Raw genomic sequence first — 16,488 nt, forward strand, 5'->3', positions numbered from 1 at the left:
ATGAAATGTTTTTGGAATAATTTGTATATTTGTAGTTGTTTATATCTTGAAAACAAATTTTTCTGCTAAAGGAATCACAAGTATGTCGCGAGAAGTTTAGCTTATCATGACCTATTAGAACTCAAAATCACACGAGGATTCAATCTGACCTTTGGGTTTCGGTCATAATCATATGAGAGCCTCTCCTATGGTTGCATGTTACTAAAATAAAAAAGCACTCAATCTCTTTTATGTATTTTATGTACTCCCTTCCTCCATTTTCTGTATGTCTTCTATTCAAGCTATGCTTTCCTCATTTTAGTTTTTCCATTCATTCTATTTTTCTCACTATGGCTTTATCCCCCACTAAGTTGTCTCTATAAAGAATGAAAATAAACCTAATTCTGTTATTAATGTTTTGGGTCACGTTTCTACTGTTTTTTGTTTGTTTGTTTTCTTTTTGTTGTTGTTATGAAACGTTCCCTGAAGCAAGATAAGCAGAAATGTAATAAAATAAGACTCACTTGCAAACCGTCATGTCTGGTTAGAACCCCTACTATAGTATCATTGCTTGACCTCTAATTTTTAAGACCCTGTGGTGGGAACATATTGAAAATAGGCTATAAAACTGGCCATAATTGGAGCAGTTATCTTCAATAGGAAACAAAAACTTAGGACCCCTGAGTCCTACTTCATTGTGTGCCATATATTTATTAAAATTATACAATTCTTTGTGTCTTTTTTACAACTATATACAAGTATTATAAAATTCATAAATTCAAAGCTTATTATGAAGAATTATAGCTATATCATCAATCTTAAGTGCCAACTCTATTATATGATAATATTTATTTATCTAAGCAGCTTTTTTTTTGGTGAGGAAGATTGTGAGCTAACATCAGTGCCAATCTTTTTCTGTTTTATATGTGGGATGCCACCACAGCATGGCTTGATGAGCAGTGTGTAGGTCTGTGCCCAGGATCCGAACCTGCAAACTCTTGGCCACCAAAGTGGAGCACACAAACTTAACTACTATGCAACCAGGCCAGCCCTAAGCAACTTTCCAAAAGCATTGAGAAGCAGAGTAATGTAGCTAAAAGAATAGAATCTTTGGAGCAATACAGTCTTGGCCTTGAATCTTTAATTTTCCAATTTTACTAGATATTTGTCCTCAAATCACTCATTTAACTTTTTAAGCCTCAATAACCTCGTCTGTTAGATAAGGATATTAGTGCCTACTCCAGATGACCTTGTGGGAGATAATAGCAGCTCACGTCTGATGAGCACTGCTGTGAGCCAGGGTCTCTACAGACACTGCTGCCTTTAATCCTCACAGCAACCTTGCAAGGCAGCTGTTATTATCATTATCATTATTATCATCATCCATCATCATCATGCCCCCTTTATAGATGAGGAAACTGAGCCTTGGGGAGATTTGGCAATTTGATGAAGCTGGTAAGAGCTTGGGGATTCAAGCCAGTTTTGTTTGACTCCAGAACTCTATCTTCTAAATAAAATCATGTATGTAAAACACTTAATCTTGTGTCTGGCATATAGTACATGCATAAAATTTGTTTGTTCAAACCTCTTCCCCACACCCATCCTAGGAATGAGGCTAATATATGCCTGTCCTTCACATTTTAGGATACAAAGTAAAGGTAATCCCCAAGTTACAAATTCCCCATTTAGCACAATAAAAATAGCTTATGATTTTGAGTGTTCACTATGTGCCAAGCACTTTACATATAGCATTTAATGCCCACAACGGCCCTATGGGATAGGTACTATCATTAGCTCCATTTCACAGACTGAGGACGAGGGCACAGAGTCCCGAAGTAACTTGCACAAGATCACACACCACCTGGCAAAGCTGGGCTCTGAACAGTGAGTCCAGAGCATAGGGACCACGTTGTTTACAGATGTTTGAGGAACACAGTGCCTAATGTATAGTGGATGCTCAACCAATGTTTGTTAGTCGAGTAAATGAATGAATGAACTAATGAATGAAACAAACCTGGCGTCTCCTCCACCCTTCGCATTCCAAGCCTCCAGTTAGTAACTAACTCATTCTGGTAACACCATCTGAAATTATCTGAACTACTATTTCTTACGCATCATCTTCTTCATTTTTGCCACTCCAGAATTATGTAATTGCTGTATTTAAGTTCCCAAATGTGGCTGAATATGGTGGTGTGTGTCTGCAGTTGCAGGTGCTTGGAAGAGCAAGGCTGGGAGCTTGCCTGAGCTATAGAGTGTGATGCTTATTGGGTATTTGCATTAAGTTTAGCATCTGTGTGGTTTATTCATTTATTTTCTTATCATTTAATCATTCATATAATAAATTGTATTGAGCTAGTGCTGTGTATCGTTTTGTGATACAACAGTGATGGGAACACATGAGGCCTCTCACTTTACTGGATGTACAGTCTAATGCAGGTGGGGAGGCTAACAGCCAAGCAATCACAGTGCCATAGGAAAGCATAGGGTGCAGGGGGATCATTAACCACCTCTTGTCTGGGTCACTCTGTGAACCCCCTAATGACCTCTGCGCCTCCAGTTGAGTTATCCTCAGAGCCACAAGAGTGACCTTCCTTGATTGTAAATTTGGCCACACACTCCCTGCATTGTAAATCTTCTCTTGATATCTATTGCCCTTAGGATAAAATCCACAGTCCTTTAATGTGTCGTACAAAAAAGGCCCTGAATGGCATGGAGCCTATTCCCACCTGGCACGCTCTCTTCCAGGTACGTTTCATCATAAGGAAGTTAAGGAGCAAAAACTTGAACTTTTCCACATACTTTTTGGTTTCTTTTCTGAAACTGATTGTAGTACAATTTTGCTTTTTATTATTTTGAATTATTTTTTAAGGAAGAGAAAAAAATTGACCAAGTTAATATAAATATAATTTTAAAAGCACACTTGAGAAACAGTAGCTAGTAAACACTCATAAGAACGTGCAGGGAATGGCGGGCACACAATGATTGAAGAGTTCCTGTTTGTTAACCCTCTTAAAAGATTACTTCGAAGATTCTTATTCTATCAAAATAAGTCAGTATACAATATATTTTAGTATACTTTAAATATATATTCTAAATATTTAATATTAATATTTTTCAACATTTAAAATGTATATTACAATTTAAAATATATATTTTTAAATGTACAAGATAGTCTGAAATGAGGCATATATTATAGTGTTTCTATTATAAAAATGTATTTCTGGTATTACTTCACCATCTGACCATCTTGTAAAAGTTCTTATTTCCACATATGGTCATTCCATTTTTTACTAAATGGGCACATATAAAAAGTAGCATTTTCTAGAACACCTGCTGTATATGATGTTTCTGTGAAATTAAATATATTGTTGCTAATATTTTCCCCGAAGCTTGGCAAAATTGCTTATACCTGACTGAAAACTTACATATTCATTTTAGCTTCGTTTAATTTCTGAGATAACATTTCTGATGTTGAGTTAGATGTAACCATGAAATAAATAGAGTTATTTTGATTATCAACCATCAAAATGTGTTTGATTATCAAACACATTTTCTCATATGTGTTAAGGTTATAGTTTAGACATGTTCTGTAGCAAGAAATTGATTATTTTGGGAGCACATTTATGAATTATGACTATTTAATTTGTATTGGCATGACTAATAACGAGTTAAGTTTAAATAAGACTGTACCTTGTGAAGGGGGACCGAGTATGGATCTTTGCTCTTTGTGAGACCCCAGGAAGCACATTTTTCATTAGTGATGGCCACAGTCAATGCAGTGCTTCTTAAAAACAAACACAAAACAAAGCCAGTGATTAGTCTTTGCATAGAGAACAATAAACCAGACCCTGATCCATGACACATGAGCGTGTTTCAGAGGGGGTCCTTCCGTTAGGCGAGAGGGCTAACTGACGTCACATTCTTTTTCCACTCTAGATTCTGTGGTTTTAATTGTTTTTCTTTCTTTACTGACTTAAATATGTCATCACCCAAACACTACATGGAAGTTTCTCAAAATTTATATAAATTCTTAATCTGTGGTATCTTAATAACTAATGAAGACATAATGGACTACAGTTAGTACCAACTTACAGTAATATTACATATACACAATTATATAGAGAGAAGCAGTTTGATTACCAAAATACTTTTAAAACTTAGTGATAACACATTCAATCACATTCCATTTCATTCTAATAAACGTATAGATAAAAATTTATTCCTTCTTTTCTTTTTTTGCTGAGGAAGATTCACCCTGAGCTAACATTGCCAGTCTTGTTGCCAGTCTTCCTCTATTTTGTATGTGGGTCGCCACCCCAGCATGGCCGCCACTCATGAGTGGTGTAGGTCCACACCCAGGAACTGAACCTGGGACGCTGAAGCATGGAGTATGCCTAACTTAACCACTAGGCCACAGGTCAAACCCCAAAATATGTTTCTTAAAATATCATTTCCTCAAGTATCTCATTTGTTATGTTCTAATAATCCTCAAGATTTTTTTCTAAATAATTTTTAATGAAATATTGTAAAATCAGAGGCATTATTGTTTAGAAATGTTGATTTGGGCAATGTAAGTTGCCAAATATGTTTTGCAAACATTTACAACCATTATTGCAAACACATTGTTACACTTTCATTTAATTTGAATAGCTTACTTTTTCCTTACAACAGTAAAACTTTCTAAAGCTTTCATTAAGCTGTTAACAGGTTACAATAGCAGTCAAACATGTTACCATGGTATTTTAGCCAAAAATGATGAGACCACGTCTTATATTTTGGCAAGAATATACACAGCCAGTCTGGCTTTTTTATTTTTAAGATGAAAAATCTAGTTAAATGAAAGAAGTCAGGGAAATTAAAAGAAATCACCAAACAGAAAAGGACAAGAAGGGGAAATCGGCGCTTCGGTTTGGGTGGCCTGCTGTCAGCTTAAGCAGCCAGGCCATGGGTCATCGTGCCCAGGAGGAGAGTTAGGATCCTGTCGGCTTAAGCAGCCAGGCCGTGGGTCATCATGCTCAGCAAGAGTGTTAGGATCGTTCAGCCCATTTTATTGTCTGAGATGCCTGTGCCCTTTAATTCTGTGACCAAGAATACATCTGAATTAGGATGAAGTGCATTTATTTACTGTGGTGTCTTCTCTATTCAAGATCTTCTGTTCTTTCTGCTTCTGGTAGGCGACAGGCCAGCCTGTCCTGTAGGTGCAAACTATTGTCTTGAGCTGGGTCTTACTCTCAGGTGGCATTGTCAGCTACGAGATGACCTGGAGTCTGTCAGAGCGATGGCATTTTTAGAAAAAGTCAACCTTGTCTTCTTTTAATCTATTTAAACAATAGGTTATTTGAAGATTTTAAATAAATTGTTTTTATCCATAAGAGTTCATTGGAGTCTAGGCTCATGTGTTTGAGCAGCCTTGATCCTGTGAAACAGAACCTCCTTTATGCCCAGATTCAGCCATAATAATTAGTATCTAATACTTTAGTATGGATCAAACAATCTAAATTCTTTACATATTTTAACTAACGTAATCATTAACCAAACTTATGAGCAAGATACTATTTATGTTTTTATTGTGGTAAAATATGCATCGTATGAAATTTTCCATTTTAACCTTTTTTCTTTTTTGTGAGGAGAGATTGGCCCTGAGCTGACATCTGTTGCCAATATTCCTCTTTTTTTTTTTCTCCCCAAAGCCCCGGGACATAGTTGTGTATCCTAGTTGAATTCATTCTAGTTCTTTCTTGTGGGACGCCACCACAGCGTGGCTTGATGGGTGGTGTGTAGGTCTGTGCCCAGGAATCTGAACCAGAGAACCATGGGCACCTGAAGTGGAGCTTGCGAACCCAACCACTCAGCCACAGGGCCAGACCCTATTTTAACCATTTTTTAGTGTATAGTTCAGTGATAGGAAATACATTCATATTGTTGTGCAACCATCACCACCACGCATCTCCAGAACTTTTTTATCATCCCAAACAGAAACTTAGTACACATTAGACAATATTCCACTGTATGTATATATCACATTTTGTTTATCCATTCATCCATCAATGGACATTTGGGTTGTTTCCACCTTTTGGCTGTTGTGAATAATGCTGCTGTGAACACTGGTGTACAAATATCTGCTCGAGTCCCTGCTTTGGGTTCTTTTGGGTATATATGCAGAAGTGGAATTGCTGGGTCCTGTGATAATTCTATCTTGAGCTTTTAGAGAAATCTCCATACTGTTTGCTAAGGAAAATACTGTTATTATGACCATTTTGCAGATGAAGAAACTTGGGCACAGAGAGGCCAAGTAACTTGCCCACCACGGTCTCAGCTAGTATGTAGAAGAGTCAAGGTTTGAACCCAGAGGGTCTGGCTCCAGGGTCAGTGCTCTTACCCAGTACACTATTCTTATTGTCTCTATTCTATCAGTCTTAGCCATAATGGAACAGTTTGTTTCCTAACTTGGGAAGACTGACTGACATCATTTGGAGTTTTGGGAATTGGGCTATATAAACTAATATTTTTATTCTTAAGAATATTTGTTTTCTTGGGTTGATTTTTTTTTTTACATGACTAAGTTTTTCTTTCCCATTCTTTGTCACTTTTATTCAGTAGTAGGTTTTCCCCCCCTTATTTTCAGTGCCAGACACAGCAAGGAGTGATTACAGCCAACTGTTATTAAAACATTTGTTTGCAACATATATTGCCTTTACTGCTGACCCTAAACTGACTCATTTTTGTGTGCTTTCATTCTTTCTTTTTTAAATACGCCACTACCAAGTCTGAGTGGACGGGGCAAGGGTAAGATAAAGACAGACGAAAGGGAAGGAGTCCAGGAGGCCCACAGAGGAGGAATGCTACAGGCCACAGTAAAAATGAGCTGTATGTAATTTAAAAAGGGGGGATGATACACAAATGATACAGTAATGAGGATACACAACTAAATCCCATAGGCATGACTGAAGGCTTTCACTGTGTCTGATGTCATCCCAAAGGAAGGCATACGAAGTGGAGTAAATCAGTGTTGATACAGACCAAGCTAGTCCATTAGGCAAGATGGTGCAAGAAGTCATTTAACTTAAAAGTGCCCTAGCCTTCCCTAAATAGCTGGCAGACATGGAGAACACCACGGTGATGAAGCTCAGAGCTTTCTCCATGTGGCTATAAAAATGTGTTGTCAAATGGCACATTGTCAGACACTGGACAGGGGCGCCAGTGGACCTTCTCTGTTTTAGGTGTGAATGCTAGATTCAACTATCTCACCTAAGCAGGAAGTGGGCTCCTCTGTAAGAACGCCAACCCTAATTCACCTTGTCTTGAAATATATCCAGATCGTTTGTAGTAGCTACAGCAGTGATATTTTCCTTGGGCTGCCAGGCCGTATGAAGTATTTTCTTGCTGAAGTCTAGGCTGTCGACACTTATTTCATCCTTCTTTCCGTTGCCACTTGCACAGACTTTGTGTGGCTTCAGAACCATGCGGGGTTTGTTGTTTTTCCGTGATGCTTCTAGGGTTATGTCTCGCTTTGTGTTCCTGTCAAACATTCTGACAAAATTATTGCAAGATCCAGTCATGACAACACTGTCAGATCCATTCCAACAACATTCGGATTTGTCAAATATGCAGTCATTTTCATACAGTGAACAAAGTTTACTTCTGACGTATTCATGCACCTTGTATGTTCCCAAAGGCCTGTTTTCCATATTTAAGTCCCAAGTTTTGACTGAGAAATAGTCTCTAGTCATCACATATTGACCACAATGGCTGAATTTTACATCAGAAATAGAGGAGATGATTTCAGGAAAAAAAGACCTGTTACTGGGATCTTCAGGTTCTTCAAACAGTTTAGAGTGCCTGTCACAGAGGGCAGATGCCCTCATGTCACATAACCGAATAGTTCCTTCACTGCTGCTGTGTACTGATGTGTTACGGCTGTTTGCGTGGAATTCTGCTGCTGCAGTCACCTCTCTTAGCTCTTCCATATTGGCAGGCTCCATGTCCACAACATTAGAACTCCTGCCTGTAATTTCCAGATGCCAAAAATTAATCCGCAAATCACCTGCAGATAAATAGATTTCGTAATCACTATTAATAGAAGTTGAGTTGATGTGATATGTGTGAGCATTGGCAAGTATTATTCATGCACTGGCCTCAGCCATTAGATCCATGGGCCTCAAGACTGGCGTTCATAGTACAGTGACTGTGGTAGGGTCTCTATCTTCTGCCTTCCTCTTTCAACTTACGCACTTCTGGTCTTTTGTCCCTTTCACTGATTTTCCATACTTTGATTGTTTTATCATTGGTAAAAATGGAACAGCATTTTTCTGGAGTAACCACTTAATTTTGTTGATCTTTTCTTCTATTTCTATACTTTTCAAGTAGTCAGACTCTGGCTCATGGCTCTGAAAGGGGCTGTAAACATCATATTCTCCTCTGCTATAAGACTGGACTGTTCTCCTGCTCCTCTTGAAAGATGACGACGACTCTACCTCCTTTGTCTCCTGTTGCTAGTAATTCTCCAGAATGATCGAATTCTGCTGTAGAAATTGTATCTGCTGCTTCTACATCATCATCTACTGCTCCTTTCACCTGAGGAAAACACCGCTGAATAGCCCCATCTTCCGGCTCTGGCCATGTTGTGCTGCAAGCAGTGGCTCTGCAGGGCTCCCTGGGGCCCCTGCTTCCTCTCAGTTGTTTTCATTCCTGATCTTAAATCTATTTCAGAACAGTCGTAGATGATTATACAGGAAACTCTTCAGCATCATTCTACAAAACCAAAACAACAATAAAAAAAGGACACTCACACAGTATCAATAACAATAAGCCTGACTTGAAGTACTCTCATTGCAAAACTTAGAAACATACCCTTTAAAATGAGAGTCTATACATGGGCTGTTTCTCTAGTATTCTCCGATGCTGCATACTTTCGGCATCTATGTAAAAGTTCCTCTGATGCTATAAACTTAGACCAAAATAGCCTTAGAAATATAGTAGAAGAGCCCTTAGTATCTCCCCTTAACTTTTGCTCCACGTTAACGTGAAATAGCCATTTCCTTTCTAAAACATACTGATTCTCATGGCATGCAGAATACCTTTCCCCATTAAGTATGATGTTAGTTGTGGGTTCTTCATAAATGCCCTTGATCATGTTGAGGAAGTTCCCTTCCCTTTCCAGTTTTCTGAGTGTTTTTATCATGAAAGGACGTTGAGTTTTGTCAGACTTTTTCTGTGTCGATTGTTATGATCCTGTGGTTTTTTTCCCTTCATTCTATTAATGTGGTATATTACATTGATTTATTTTCATATGTTGAACTGATCTTGCATTCCTGAGATTAATCCCATTTGGTCATAATGTATAATCCCTTTTATATGTGACTGGATTTGGTTTGCTAGTTTTGTTGAGGACTTTTGTGTTTATATTTGTAAGGCATATTGGTCTGTAGTTTTCTTTTCTTCTGATGTCTTTGTTTTTTGTGTAAGGGTAATGCTGGCCTCATAAAATGGATTGAGAAGTGTTTCTTCCATTTAGATTTTTTGTAAGAGTTTGTAAAAGATTCATGTTAATTCTTCTCTAATCTGTGCACTTTAGATGTGGCACCATATATATGTTTGCATCTTATATTTATGATTTGGAGCATATGGCACAAAAATATATTCTACATGATGAGTAGCACAATAGAGACATGGTCTAAAATATGGTAAGGAACTTTCTCTTTCAATATTGGAAAGGTAGAATAATAGGCATTTAAAGAATTCTGATAAGACTACTTCTCTCAATTTACTGATTAATTACAGAGGTAAGAACTTCTTGTTAAGCCATTTTATAGCAATTTTTACTCAGAGTTAATACTCTTTGGCTGCAGGTATATTAACCAATGATGGAACAGCATGAAATAAGGGCAACATATTTATCAGGTAGCATTTTGGAAATTTTTACTCTCTCTCTCCTATACTGAGGCTTTTGACAATGTTTCTACCACTAAATTACTGTAATCCACACAAATATTCTGGTCAATAGTTAAATCGCCTGGTTTTGGAAAGGTAAGATTGGGAAAGAAAATTATCATAGATAAGGTCAAGAAACTTTTGGCTACTAATACTTTAAAACAAACATTTTCCTACAAAATTTTCAGCAAACATTTTCCTATTGGATCATTTGGCAGGGAAATGAATGTCTGGAAATGTGCCCTCGAGCTGTGAGATGCTGCCAAATGAAGTGTTATTTTACAGGGATGCACCTGATTTCATGCCAGTGCGTATAGTGCTGTAATTACATGATCGCCTTGGCCACTGGGTTCTAACAACAAGTGAAAAGCTAAACAGACTGGAAAACCAGCAGCTCTTCTTGGATCTGTAAGAGGCAGGAGGACAGGGAGCAAACTCCTGCCCCCAAGAGACATTCGAGTGAACGCGGGGAGTCAGCATTTAGCAGAGCCGAGACTCACAAGCACAAACCACCATGGGAACCGGTGCCTCGGTAGGAAAACCTGAACTACAATTGATGGATTCCTGGAGGCTCGATGTGGACAAGTCTGAGAGTTAAAAACTCCAGGGGACCCAGTCATAGCCCCTCCCCATTTTGTGAGTTTTACCTCCAGGAGCTTGACTAGGTTCCCATAGTAAATATTGGAGAAAAATCCCCGTGTGCTTCCAGTAAGAGGAGGGGGAAAGGAACCATTTTGAACTACCCCAGAGCTTTCTGTTCTTAGCGGGGCTTACCCTCAGGAGAAACTAGTTAATCAGAACCTAACCTACTGGGGTGTTATCAGAGCTTTACTGACCTGGGGGAAGGGAAATGTCCAGCTCCATTCACCTTTAGCCTTCCGTGTGGGAGAAGGGATATACCCAACTTCAGCCCATTCTAGTCATCCTGTCCCACTTAATGGGAGAGAAAAAAAAAGGAGAAGCACTTGTGATGTTCACAGTCTAGAGTCATGTGTTCATCCAGAGACTGAGACCTAATCCTAGGACTGTAGAACACCTCCCTGCCACCATCCCCACACCTCACCACCACATTACAAAAGGCCCATTTATAGCAGTTCCGTTTATCTGGTATGTCATGTCTGGTTATCAAGAGTAAAGTATAAGGCATACCAAAAGTTCAAAAACACAATTTGAAGATATGGAGCAGACATCAGAACCAGACGTAGCAGGGATGTTGAAATTATCAGGGAATTTAGAAAGCTATGATTAATATGCTAAGGGCTCTAATGGATAAAGTAGAGAGCATGCAAGAACAGATGGGCAATGTAAACCAAGGCATGTAATTCTAGGAAAGAATTAAAAAGAAATGCTAGAGACCAAAAACACTGTAACAGAAATGAAGAATAATTTTAATGGGCTTACTAGAAGACAGGGTACAGCTGAGGAAAGAATCTCTGAGCTTGAGGATGTATCAATAAGAACTTTGAAAACTGAAAAGCAGAGAGAACAATGACTGAAAAAAAAAAAAAAGCAGAACAAACTATCCAAGGATTGTGGGAAAATTACAAAAGGTGTAGCTTACATGTAATGGGAATACCAAAAGGAAAAGAGAGAAAGGAACAGAAGAAATATGTGAAACAGTATGACTAAGAACTTCGCTAAATTAATGTCAGCCATCAAACCACAGATCCTGGGGGGTTGGCCCCGTGGCCAAGTGGTTAAGTTCGCACACTCTGCTGCAGGTGGCCCAGTGTTTTGTTAGTTTGAATCCTGGGCACGGACATGGCACTGCTCATCAAACCACGCTGAGGCAGCGTCCCACATGCCACAACTAGAAGGACCCACAATGAAGAATATACAACTATGTACCGGGGGATTTGGGGAGAAAAAGGAAAAAATAAAAAATAAAAAAAACTTTAAAAAACAAAAACAAAAAATACCCCACAGATCCTGGAAGCTCAAAGAACACCAAGCAGGATAAATTCCAAAAAAACTACATGTAGGAATATGATTTTCAAACTACGGAAAATCAAAGATAAAAAAAAAATCCTAAAAGAAGCCAGAGAGGAAAAAAACCTCACCTATAGAGGAACAAAGATAATTACATCTGGCTTCTCCTCAGAAACCATGCAATCAAGAAGAGTATGGGCTGTAGTGTTTAAAGTGTTCAGAGAAAAAAACGCACCAACCTAGAATTTTTTATCCTGGGAAATTATCCTTCAAATAAATGAAGGAGAAATAAAGGCTTTCTCAGACAAAAAGTTGAAAGAATTTGTTTCCAGCAGAGATCTGCCCTGCAAAAAATGTTAAAAGAAGTTCTTTAGAGGCAAGGAAAATGGTGTAGGTCAGAAACTAGGATCTACTTAACGAAAGAAAGAGCATCAAAGAAAGAACAAGTGAAGGCAAAATAAAAATTTTATTTATTTATTTATTTATTTATTTATTTTGGTGAGGAAGATTCTCCCTGAGCTAACATCTGTGCCAATCTTCCTCTTTTTTTTCTTTTCTGTATGTGGGTCACCACCACAGCATGGCTAATGAGTGGAGTAGGTCTAGACCCAGGATCCGAACCTGCAAACCCAGACCACTGACATGGAATGTGCGGAACTCCAACCACTCAGCCACAGGGCCAGCCCCCAAAATTTTATTTTATTTTATTTATTCTTAACTGATCTAACAGATACAGTTTGTTCAAACCGATAATAGCAACAATGTATTCAATTATGTATGCTTATTATATATCTTATGTGTATATATATGTATGCTTATATGTAAATGAAATGAATGATAGCAGTGATACAGGGATGGGAGGGAGGAATTAGGGTTATTTTGTTATTATAAGGTATTTATAGTACTTGTGAAATGGTATAGTATTATTTGAAAGTGAACTTAGATTAGTTGTAAATGTATATTGCAAATTCTGAGGCAACTAGTGAAAAAAGAAGTATAACCAACTGGTAAGAAAGGAGAGAACATGGAATCATACAAAATGCTCAACTGAAACAACAAAAGGCAGAAAAAGAGTGGAAGACAAAAATAAGAACAAAGAACAAGGGCAACTAATAGAAAATAGTAACCAATATGGTAGATATTAATCCAGCCATATGAATAATCACTTGAAGCAATGGTCTAAATTCACCAGTTAAAAGACAGAGATTGTCAGAGTGGATCAAAAAACAAGACCAAAGTATATGTTGTCTCTAAGAGACCCACTTTAAATATAAAGACACATATAGATTAAAAGTAAATGGATGGAGAAAAAATGTACATTTGGTAACACTAATCAAAAGAAATTGAGAGTAGCCATGTTAATGTCAGACAGAGCAGACTTCAGAACAATGAAAGTTATCAGGAATAAAGAAGGCCAGTACATTAATTATAAAGGGATCAGTTCTCCAAGACGACATAACCATGCTTAACAGGTATGTGCCTAAAAACAGAGCATCAAACTACATGAGGTAAAAACTAGTAGAACTGCAAGGAGAAATAGATGAATCCACTATTCATCACCCCTAAACACCAATCTATCAGAAATGGACAGATCCAGTAGGCAGATAATTGGTAAGGATATATTTGAACGCACAACACCATTAATCAACTGGGTGCAGTCAACATCTGTAAACTATATCATTCAACAACAGCAGAATACACACTCGTCTCAAGCTCACACTGAACATACACCAAGATAGACCATTCTGGGCTATAAAACACACCTTAAATTTAAAAGAACAGAAATCAAAAAATGTCTGCTCAGACCACAATGGAATTAAACTAGAAGTCAATAACAGAAACGTAAGTGGGAAATCCCTAAATACTTGGAGATTGAACAACACACTTTTAAATAACACATGGATCAAAAAAGGAATCTCAAGACAAATTTAAAATTATTTTGAACTAAATGAAAATAAATACACAGTTTATCAAAATTTGTGAGATGCAGTGAAAACAGTACTTAGAGGAAAACATACAGCATTGAATGCATATATTAGAAAAGAAGGAAGATCTAAAAATCAATCATCTAAGTTTCTACGTTAGGAAACTAGAAAAAGAAGAGCAAATTAAATCCAAAGTAAGAAGAGGAGAAGAAATAGTAAGAATTAAAGCAGAAATCAATGAAATAAAAAACAGGAAATCAATAGAGAAAATCAGTGAAACCAAATACTATTTCTTTGAAAAGATCAATAAAATAAATAAGCCTCTAGTCAGGCTAATTTTTTTAAAAAGAGAGGACACAAATTACTAATATCAGAAATGAAAGAGGAGACATCACTACAGATCCCATGGAAATTAAAAAGATCATAAAGGAATACTGTGAACAACTTTATGCCTACAAATTTGATAACTTAGATGAAATGGACCAATTCCTTGAAAGACCCAAGCTGCCAAAACTCACACAAGAAGAAATAGACATTCTGAATGAGCCTATCTCTATTAAAGAAATAGAATCAATAATAACCTTCCAAAACAGAAAACACCAGGCCTAGATGGGTTCACTGGTGAATTCTACCAAACATTTAAGTAAGAAATACCAATTCTTTACAATCTCTTTTAAAGAATAGAAGCAAAGGGAATACTTCCTAACTCATTTTAGAAGGCCAGCATTACCCTAATACAAAAACTAGACAAGAACAGAAGAGAAGAAAATTACAGACCAATAATCTCTCATGAACATAAATGCAGAAATCCTCAACAAAATATTAGAAAATTGAATCCAGCAGTGTATAAAAAGAATTATATACCACAATCAAGTGGGATTTATCCCAGGTATGCAAGACTGGTTCAACATTTGGAAATCAATTAGTGTAATTCATCACATCAATAGGATAAAAATAAAAATGAAATGATTATATCAATAGATGCAGAAAAGACATTGGACAAAATCCAACACATATTCGTGATAAAAACTCTCAGTAAACTAGGAATAGAAGGGAACTTCCTCCACTTGATAAAAAATATCTACAAAATCCTACCACTAATGTCATACTTAATGGTGAGAAACTCAAAGCTTTCCCATGAAGATCAGGAACAAGACAAGGATGTCCCCTCTTACCACTTCTTTTCAACAAGGTACAGTAAGTACTGATTGCTATGGTCTGAATGTTTGTGTCCCCCCAAAATTCATATGTTGAAATCCTAACCCCCAAAGATGATGATATTGGGACATGGGGCCTTTGGCAAGTGATTAGGTCATGAGGGTGGAGCTCTCATGAATGGGATTAGTGCTCTTGTAAAAGAGATCCCACAGAGGTCCCTCACCCCTTCTACCATGTGAAGATGCAATGAAAAGTCTGTAACTTGGAGGAAAGCTCTCACCAGACTGTGCTGGCACCCTGATCTCAGACTTGTAGCCTCCAGAACTGTGAGAAATAAATTTCTGTTGTTCCTAAACTACCCAATCTGTGGTATTATGTTATTGCAGCCTGAACAGACTAAGACAACTAGCTAGTGCAATAAGACAAGAAAAGGAAATAAAAGGTCTACAGATTGTGAAGGAAGAAATAAAATGAATTGCCTTTACAAAAATGTTAATGTATTATTGAGATTCTTCTGAAAGATTATTTGCAGTAAGCAATTGGCATATTTTTATTTTTAATTTTTCAATAACTTTTTTGTTTGTTTAAAACATACTATTTATTAGAATAAGAAACATTTACTTACATATATCTTCCCTATGAGTGTAAGAATTATAATATCTTGCCTTTCTTTTTTTATAACAGCCTTATTGAGATATAATTCACATACCTACAGTTCACTCTTTTGAAGTGTACAATTCAGTCGTTTTTAGTATATTCACAGATATATGCAGCCATCACTATTGTAAATTTTAGAACAATTTTATTAGAATGATTCTTTATCTTTTAACTTTCTTTTCATTCTTAGAATTTTTTAAAATAATTTTAACCATTTTTGAGCGTACAATTCAGTGACATTAAGTACAGTAAGTGCAATCATACAATATTTGTCCTTCTGTATGTGGCTTATTTCCCTTAGCATAATGTGTGCAAGGTTCATCATGTTGTAGCATGTGTCAGAATTTCATTCCTATTTAAGGCTGAATAATATTCCACTGTGTGTGTATTCCACATTTTGTTTATGCATCCATCGATGTATTGGCATTTGGGTTGTTTCCACCTTTCAGCTATTGTGAATAATGCTGCTGTGAACATTGATCTAGAAATATCTGCTTGAGTCCCTGTTTTAAATTCTCTTAGGTGAATACCTAGAAGTGGAATTACTGGGTTGTATGGTAATTCAATTTTTAATTTTTTTAGGAACTGCCATGATGTTTTCCACAGTGGCTCTACCATATTTCATTTCCACTAGCAATGCACAAGGGTTCCAGTTTTTTCACATCCTCACCAACACTTGTTTTTTTTTTCCATTTTTATAATAATATCCTAATCGGTGTGAGGTGATATCTCATTGTGGTTTGGATTTGCATTTCCCTAGTGACACTGAGTATCTTTTCATGTGCTGAGTAGCCATTTGTATAACTTCTTTCCAGAAATGTCTATTCAAGTCCTTTGCATATTTTTAAATTGGTTTTTTTGTTGTTGTTCAGTTCTAAGTGTTCTCTATATTCTGGATATTAATCCCTTA

General features: G+C 37.0%; 1 protein-coding gene and 1 pseudogene across 4 annotated transcripts in view; one reads left to right on the forward strand and one right to left on the reverse strand.

Annotated features, from left to right (window-relative positions):
* The window catches only part of EFCAB2 (EF-hand calcium binding domain 2), a 120,870-nt gene that overhangs the window by 32,762 nt on the left and 71,620 nt on the right, over positions 1 to 16,488 (forward strand). The window lies entirely within an intron of this gene.
* LOC103540321 (serine/threonine-protein phosphatase 2A 55 kDa regulatory subunit B alpha isoform pseudogene) lies at positions 7,265 to 8,132 on the reverse strand (annotated as a pseudogene).

This window comes from Equus przewalskii, chromosome 13 (assembly GCF_037783145.1).
Source record: "Equus przewalskii isolate Varuska chromosome 13, EquPr2, whole genome shotgun sequence".
In the NCBI taxonomy this organism is placed as follows: domain Eukaryota; kingdom Metazoa; phylum Chordata; class Mammalia; order Perissodactyla; family Equidae; genus Equus; species Equus przewalskii.